The 7,619-nt window shown below is 43.1% G+C and overlaps 1 pseudogene; it reads left to right on the top strand.

Annotated features, from left to right (window-relative positions):
- The first annotated feature begins 3,436 nt into the window (after positions 1 to 3,436).
- Positions 3,437 to 4,966, top strand: LOC100398202 (exocyst complex component 7-like; annotated as a pseudogene).
- The last annotated feature ends 2,653 nt before the right edge of the window (positions 4,967 to 7,619 follow it).

The following is a 7,619-nucleotide window of genomic DNA, read 5'->3' on the forward strand; positions in this document are numbered from 1 at the left end:
TTCTCCCCAAACCCTTCAGTGAGGTTATGTCATATATTTGTAATGCAGTTATTTTCTTTTGTTAGAGTCTACAGACTCTCTTGAGATGTTGACCTCTTGGTCGATTTTTTATTTGCATATATTAAGGCACATTGTTTGTGCTGCAAAGTTCGCTGGGTTTTGACGAATACATAGAATCATGTATCTGTTACCACAGTACCATACAGATTAGCTCCATCACACTTTTAAAATGCCCAATGCTTCCCCTTGTCAAATACTTCATTCTCCCTAAACTCTTGGCAATGACCAATATGTTTTCCATCCCTATAACTTTGACCATTTCCAGAATATCATATGGATTGAGTTATATTGTGTTTGTAGTCTTCTTACTTTGGCTTCTTTCACTTGTAAAATGCATTTGTGACTCATCCATGTAGTTGTGTAAAATAATGGCTATAAATACTATTCATTGCTAAATAGTATTTCACTGTATGGATATACCACAGTTCATCCATTCACCTACTGAAGGAAATCTTAGTTAATTCCAGTTTTGAGTAATTATGAATAAAGCTGCTATAAACATTTGCATGCAGGTTTTGTGAGAACATAAGATTTTAAAACAGTTAGGTAATGCCCAAGAGAATGATTGCTGTGTCATATCGTAAGCCTATGTGTAATTTTATAAGAAATTGCCAAACTGTCTTCCAAAGTGGTAAACCATTTTCATTCCCACTTGCAATGAATGAGAGCTCCTATTGCTCTGCATTCCTCCCCCGCATTTGATGTTGCCTTTTTTTTTTTTCAGCCATTCTAATAGATGTGTACTGGTATCTCATGATTGTTTTAATTTGCATTTCCCTAGTGATAAATGATATTCACCATCTTTTCATATGCTTATTTGCCAACTACATATTTCAGTATAGTGTCTTTTCAGATCATTTGCCCATTTTTACTTGGGTTGTTTGTTTCCTTATCATTGAGTTTTAGAGTTCTTCATATATTCTGGATAAAGTCCTTGTCAGAAATATTACTTGCAAATATTTTCTCCCAGTGTGTGGCTTGTCTTTTCATTCCCTTAGTGGTGTCTTTCATGGATTAAACATTTTAAATTTTGATTAAGTCCAACTTACCTATGTTTTTCCTTGTGAATTATGCTTTTGGTGTTGTAGCTAAAAACTCTGCTTAGCCCAAGATTACACAGATTTTCTCCCTTGGTTGTTTTTTTTTTCCGGAAGTTTTACGTTTCACCTTTAGGTCTGCTGTATTTTGAGTTAACGTTCGTGTAAAGTGTGAGGTTACATTGAGATTTACTTTGCTGTGCATGCATCTCTAACTGTTCCAGTACCATCTGTTGAAAAGACTATCATTCTCTATTGAACTGCCTTTGCATGTCAGTTAAAAATAAGTTGACTATATTTATGTGGATCGATTATTTCTGGGCTCTCTACACTATTCCGTAGATGTATGTGTCTATCTTTTTCCTCATGCCACATTGTCTTGATTACTGAGGCGTTACAGTAAGTCTTGGAATTCAGTAATAGGAGTACTCCAACTTTGTTGTTGTTGTTGTTGTTGGTTTTGTTTTTTTTTTTTTCAGAATTGTTTGGCTAATCTTAGTTCTTTGTTTTTCTATGGTGGAAGGGGAAGCTGTATTGAAAATCAGCTTTTTGATATCCACAAAAAAACTGCTGGAATTTTTATTTTGAATCTGTAGGTCAAACTGGGGAAATTTGGCATCTTAACAATCCTTGAGCATGGCATAGAACTCCATTTCTGTAGGTCTTCACTGGTTTCTTTCATTATGGTTTTATAGTTTCAACATATAGATCCTATATATATTTTAATAGACTCATATCTAACAACTTTTGCTGTTATTTTAAATAGTATATTTTTTTGCCTTTATTATTTTTAATTGACACATAATAATTGTACATATCATGGGATACAATGTGATATTCCAATACATGTATACAATGTGTAATGATTAAATCAGTATAATTAGAATATCTATTACCTCAAACATTTATCATTACTTGTATTGGGAACATTCAAAATTTGTTTTTTTTTTACCTATTTGAACATATGCAACAGATTGAGGTTGATTATAGCCACCCTGTCATGCTATGGAACACTAGGCCTTATTCCTTATAACTAGCATTAATTTTGTGTTCATTAACCAATCCTTGGCAAGCCCGTTCTTCTTCTACCATTCCAGGTCTCTAGTAACTGCTCTCTACTTCTAAAAGATAACTTTTTTAGCTCCCACATATGAGTGAGAATATGCAATTTTTATTTTTCTGTGTGTTATATTTCACTAAATATAATGTCCTCCAACCTCATCTGTGTTACCACAAATGGCAGAACTTTGTTCTTTTTATGGCCTCATAGTATTCAGTTGTCTATATGTACCACATTTTCTTTATTCATTCATTTGCTGGTGGACATTTAGGTTGAATCCGTATCCTATTGTTAATACTGGGGCAATAAACATGAAAGTGCAGACACCTCTTTTGCACACTGATTTTAATTCCTTTGGATATATACCTAGAGGTGGGATTATTGAATCACATGTTAGCTCTACTTTTAGTTTTTTAAGGAACCTCCATATTGTTTTCCATAATGGCTGTACTAGTATTTTTACTAGTACTATAATTAGTACTATAATTCCCGCTAATAGCGTATAAAAGTCCCCTTTCTCCACATCCTCCCCAGCATTTGTTGCTTTTTATCTTTTAAATAAAAGCCATTCTAGCTGGGGTGAGACAGTATCTCTTTGGGGCTTTGATTTGCATTTCCCTGATGATTAATGATGTGGAGAATTTTTAATGTACCTGTTGGCCATTTGTATCTCTTCTTACAATAGATGTCTATTCAGCTCATTTGCCCATTTTTTTAATGAATTATGATTATTATTTTGCTGTTGACTTGTTTGAGTTCCTTATATATTCTGGATTTAACCCCTTGTCAGATGGATAGTTTGCAAATATTTTCTCCCATTCTGCAGGTTGTCTCTTCACTCCGTTGGTTGCTTACTTTGCTGCACAGAAGCTTTTTAGTTTCATATGATCCCACTTATCTATTTTTGCTTTTGTTACTTGCGCTTTTAAGCACATAAAATCTTTGCCCAGAGCCATATCCTTAAGTGTTAACTCTATATTTTCTCCTAGTGGTTTCATAGGTTTGGGTCTTATATTTAAATCTTTAGTCCATTTTGAGTTGATTGTTTTATATGGTAAGAGATGGGGGTCTAGTTGCATTTTTCTGCATATGACTATCTAGTTTTCCCGGAACCATTTATTGAAGAAACTGTCCCTCCCACCAATGAATGCTCTTATTGCCTTTATTTACAGTCAGCTTGTGAGGAAAGAAACAAGGGAGTAGGAGCCATAGGGTTTGCAGCAATGATCCTTCCACTGGAGGCATTCACCTGGCTGCAGGAGATTAAAAAGAAGATGAAACAGGAGGAGGAAATGCTGTCCTTTATTCAAGACGGCCTGAAGAAGACTGGCCAGCTCACCAAGAACATGATGTCTATCCTGTCATCATATGAGAGCCACCATACGGAGCTAGAGAATTCCATCATTCCTGTGCACAAGCAGACAGATAATATGCAGTGTCTGCAAGACAATTTTGAGAAGACGTTATCCATCCTGGACCACATCATCAGCTCCTACCACATAGCCAGTGACACTTAGAAGATCATCAGAGAGGGCCCCGCAGGTAGGCCAGAAGAGTACCTGGGAAGCATGGCTAAGACTCAGAAGGCTGTGGAGTATTTTCTGGACAATAGCTCAGACAGCCCAGAACACAACAAAGTGAAGCTGTTGTTTGAGCAGGGGAAGGAATCATTAGAATCCGAGCTCTGCAGCCTGATGACCAGGCGCAATAAGGTTGTTTCCCTTGTGCTCACCCTGGATCTGATTTGTGGTGATGATGATCTGGAGGTACAGGAGGTTATGTCCCTGGAGCACCTACCCAAGAGTGTGCTCCAGGATGTATTTTCTGCATTTCCTGCTGGCTGGTGGAATACAGACACAACCAAGATTTTATGAATGTCTGCTACTAGATTTGCTCCAGCCAGTTGGACCACTCCATCAAGGGCCTGGAGAAGTATTTCTGGAAAAACAGTTCTTTTTCTGGAATTCCCTACTCTCTTTCTATCCCCAACAAGAGTAAAAACACACCCACCAAAAAGTCAGTCAAGTGGCCAGGGACAATTCATAAGACAATTCATGGTGCCAACAAGGATGGCACCATGCTCACAAGCAAAGTCATCCTCTTCCTGCAGCAGCTCTGGACTTCCAAGAGATGGTGGGTGATATGCTGGCTACCCAAGAGGTCAGTTCTTCACCCACAGCCACAGTTCCAAGTTCAGCAAGTGACTGCTAAGCACCCATATCTGTAGAGTTCTGGTAGCCTGCAGCTGAACTTGCTGAGCAAGTCGAAGGTGTATGAGGATCCAGCTCTGAGCACCATCTTCCTGCACAACTACAGCTACATCCTCAAATCCCTGAAGTCTAAGCTGATCCAGCTGGTGGCTGTGACTCAGGAAACTGCTGAGCACTCCCACTGGGAGCACATTGAGCAGTAGATCCGGACCTACCAGTGCAATTGGTGACTGAATATTTCACAGAGAACAGTCTCCCTGTGTTCCAACCAGAAGTCAGACTCTAGGATAAAGAGCAGCAGACGATCAAGGAGTGTTTCAAGGGCTTCAGTGATGGTCTTGAAGAACTGTGCAAGATCCAGAAGGTCTGGGCTATTTCAGACACAGAGAATAAGGACAGGATTTGCCAGGCCCTAAAAAACATTGTCAAGGAAACTTATGGGGCCTCTCTTCACAAGTTCAGCAGCATGCCCTTCATCAAGAACCTGGAGAAGTGCATGTACACATGGAGCAGGTGGGTGACATGACCAATCATCTTTTCAACACCTCTGCCTAAGTCTTCTGCTAGCCCTGCCTGATTCAACCAGACTAGCCAGGTCACTGGAGAGATAAACCAGTGTTAACTTGCCCCTGGGCTGGGTGAGTTTGAAGTTCTTTGGGAAAGAGACTTGTCTTCACTGCCCCATCCAGGAGCCCCATCCCTGAGCCCTCTAGACCTGGTGTCTGCTTTTTCCCTGAAGCCCACATTTCCAACCAAACCAGCATTCTCCCAGAAAGGTGGGCAAGACATCTTGAGTTTTGTGATGCTGACAGCTTTTGAGAAAGAAGACAGAGGCCTGTGCCCACAGCTACCTCCTGTGTACCAAAAGCAGGAGGGCAGAACAGCCCTACCTTTGACCTGAATCAGAAATGGGTACTAGAGCTTCCTTTTCAGGCCAAAAATGTGGGTAGGGCTCAGAGAAGTAGTCAGAAGACTTGGGGGAAAGCAATCAGGTTCTCTTGGATTTAGTGCAGAAACACATTCCCCATTGCCCATAGACCTGAAGTCTGGGGCTGTTCTATCTCCCAGGCATCCCCCAGGTGACTGGGGGAAGAGCTGCCTGCTTGCCATTCCCTCTGGGTCCAATACACTGCAGAAGGCATTCAGAAAAGGAGCCCTGACCCACCCTCTGTGGCCTGCTTCCCAGGCCCCTATCTCCCAATCCCCAGCATTAGTGCCTCCTGGTCCAGGGCCAAACAGCAGTGGTTGCAGAAGGAGCAGTTAGGCTGCATGCCTATGGGCTGGGAGACTGGTGGACAGTGCAGAGAAATTCAGGAGCCAAGTTAGGTGAAAAGTAAGGTCCCATCTACTTAGGATCAGAGTGAATAGCTGAGTTCAATGAAGACAGACCCTTGAGGTGTACTTGCACTTGGGGGTGGGTTTATTTCAAGCTTTTTGTTTATATGCCAACAGAGGGAGAGCTCAGGGTAGTTTAGGGCCTTTCAGGGATAGAGAAAAGATCTGACTTTCCTCCTCAGCTCTCCAGAGACCCTGTCTTGGCTCTACCCCCAGTCATTGGAAACTGAAACTGCATCCTAAAGTCTGCAACCCAGGCCTGACACTGTTATAACCTGGGCTGCTTGCCATGGGGTGCAGCCTCTTTAGGGGCTGAGTTGGCTTTGCACCCTGCACCAAATTCAAGTGAAGATAAATTGGCTGCATAGCACCAAGGCCAAATACATGAGAAAAAAGTCATGGTCAATAGTCTCCGCCCAGCTCGTCTTTGACCCCTTTATTCATCTTTGCTTCCATGAAGCAAAGATGCAGAGAAAGGAGTTGTTCTTCAGGCCCCCACAACGTGAGCAGAAGGATGAACCCCAGGGCTCATCAACCTTTATCTCTCCCTTCCTGAGAGTCTCAATTAATGAACATTTAGGTCTGGCCCATTGCTAGCCATCTTTAATTGAAAAACACCATCTTAGGGAGGCTCCACAAGGTAACATGTTATCTTGAAGAGTTGAGGTCACCTGGGCCTTTAGAGAGGCCAAGCTTCCTCCCTGAGGCATACCCACCTCTAACAAGAAAAGATATGGTGGAGCCCAGGGACAGGAGAGCCAGCAGGGTTGGTGCAAGGAGCCGCACCCACCTAGCAACCCCTGCATCCTCACCCAGCTTTAGGTTAGCAATCTGCCAGCTCTTCTCTGTTCAGACCTGCACTTAGGCCTCATTCCTTACTCCTCACCCCCAGGAAAGTGCCTCAGCCCCGACCCACTTCAGGATTAGACCCTGGGTTCTCATAATCTTGCTTTTCCTCTCTCAGAACTAGGCTCAGGCTGCTCTTGGCCCCAAAGTTGCCCCAGACCAGCAGCCCAGACAGCAGCATGATCTCTGGCACTGAGGAAGAGCAGCAGCAGCAGGAGACTGAAGCAATGAACTGGAAGTGGGAGGGCAGGTCGGACAGTTAGGGGCAAGGTCCTGTGCCTCTGATGTCCAGGGAGCTGAGCTGAAACATCCTGGTGTGGGTGACAGCAGGTGGGAGAAACTAGGCAGGCCAGGTAAGGGAGTAGAACTTACTGAGGAGCAGGTTGCAGGAGGAGCTGCACAGGGCCTGCACCAGGGAGGAGTGTAAGAGAGGTAGTCCAGCAGCAGTGTCACATTGGAAGCAATGCGCTTGATGGCATGGAGGGGCAGCAGCCCCACTGGACATGTTGGCCAATAGCAGTGCCCCTCAGGAACCAATAAACCTATGATGGACTTTAGCACTGTGTTCTTCAGGCTCAGCTGGAAGGTGAAAAGCTGGAGCTTTCCAGAGGGAGATGGGCCATGGGCAGCAGGGGTATGGGTTCATGCCTCTTGCCCTGCATCCCCTGCCTTCTTGCCTCCATTAGCCCTCCTGGAATCCTCTTCCTGACTTGACTCACTGTCACCTGGAAGCAGGGCACCAGCTGCTGGGGTGGAAATCATGAACTACATACTCTTGACACCCACAATCTCATTCACCACCTGGGCCTGGAACTCCAGCTCCATCGCTGAGAAGGGTGGAGGTGAAAACAATGAATAGGAAAGGGAGATCTCTGCCTCCAAATTTCCTGGGAGTAGGGTAAAAGCAATCTGGAGCCCAGGGGTGATGGAGACTTCTGATGGCTTCTGGGGGACAGACTTGAGGACAAAACTAGTCATAAGAGGACTTCCCAAACCTTGTTTAGCAAAACCTCAAATTGTCTCCAGTTAAAGGAAGGTTTTATCAAATTTACAGATAAATTTTTATTGTAA

Source organism: Callithrix jacchus, chromosome 3 (genome assembly GCF_049354715.1).
Source record: "Callithrix jacchus isolate 240 chromosome 3, calJac240_pri, whole genome shotgun sequence".
NCBI lineage: Eukaryota > Metazoa > Chordata > Mammalia > Primates > Cebidae > Callithrix > Callithrix jacchus.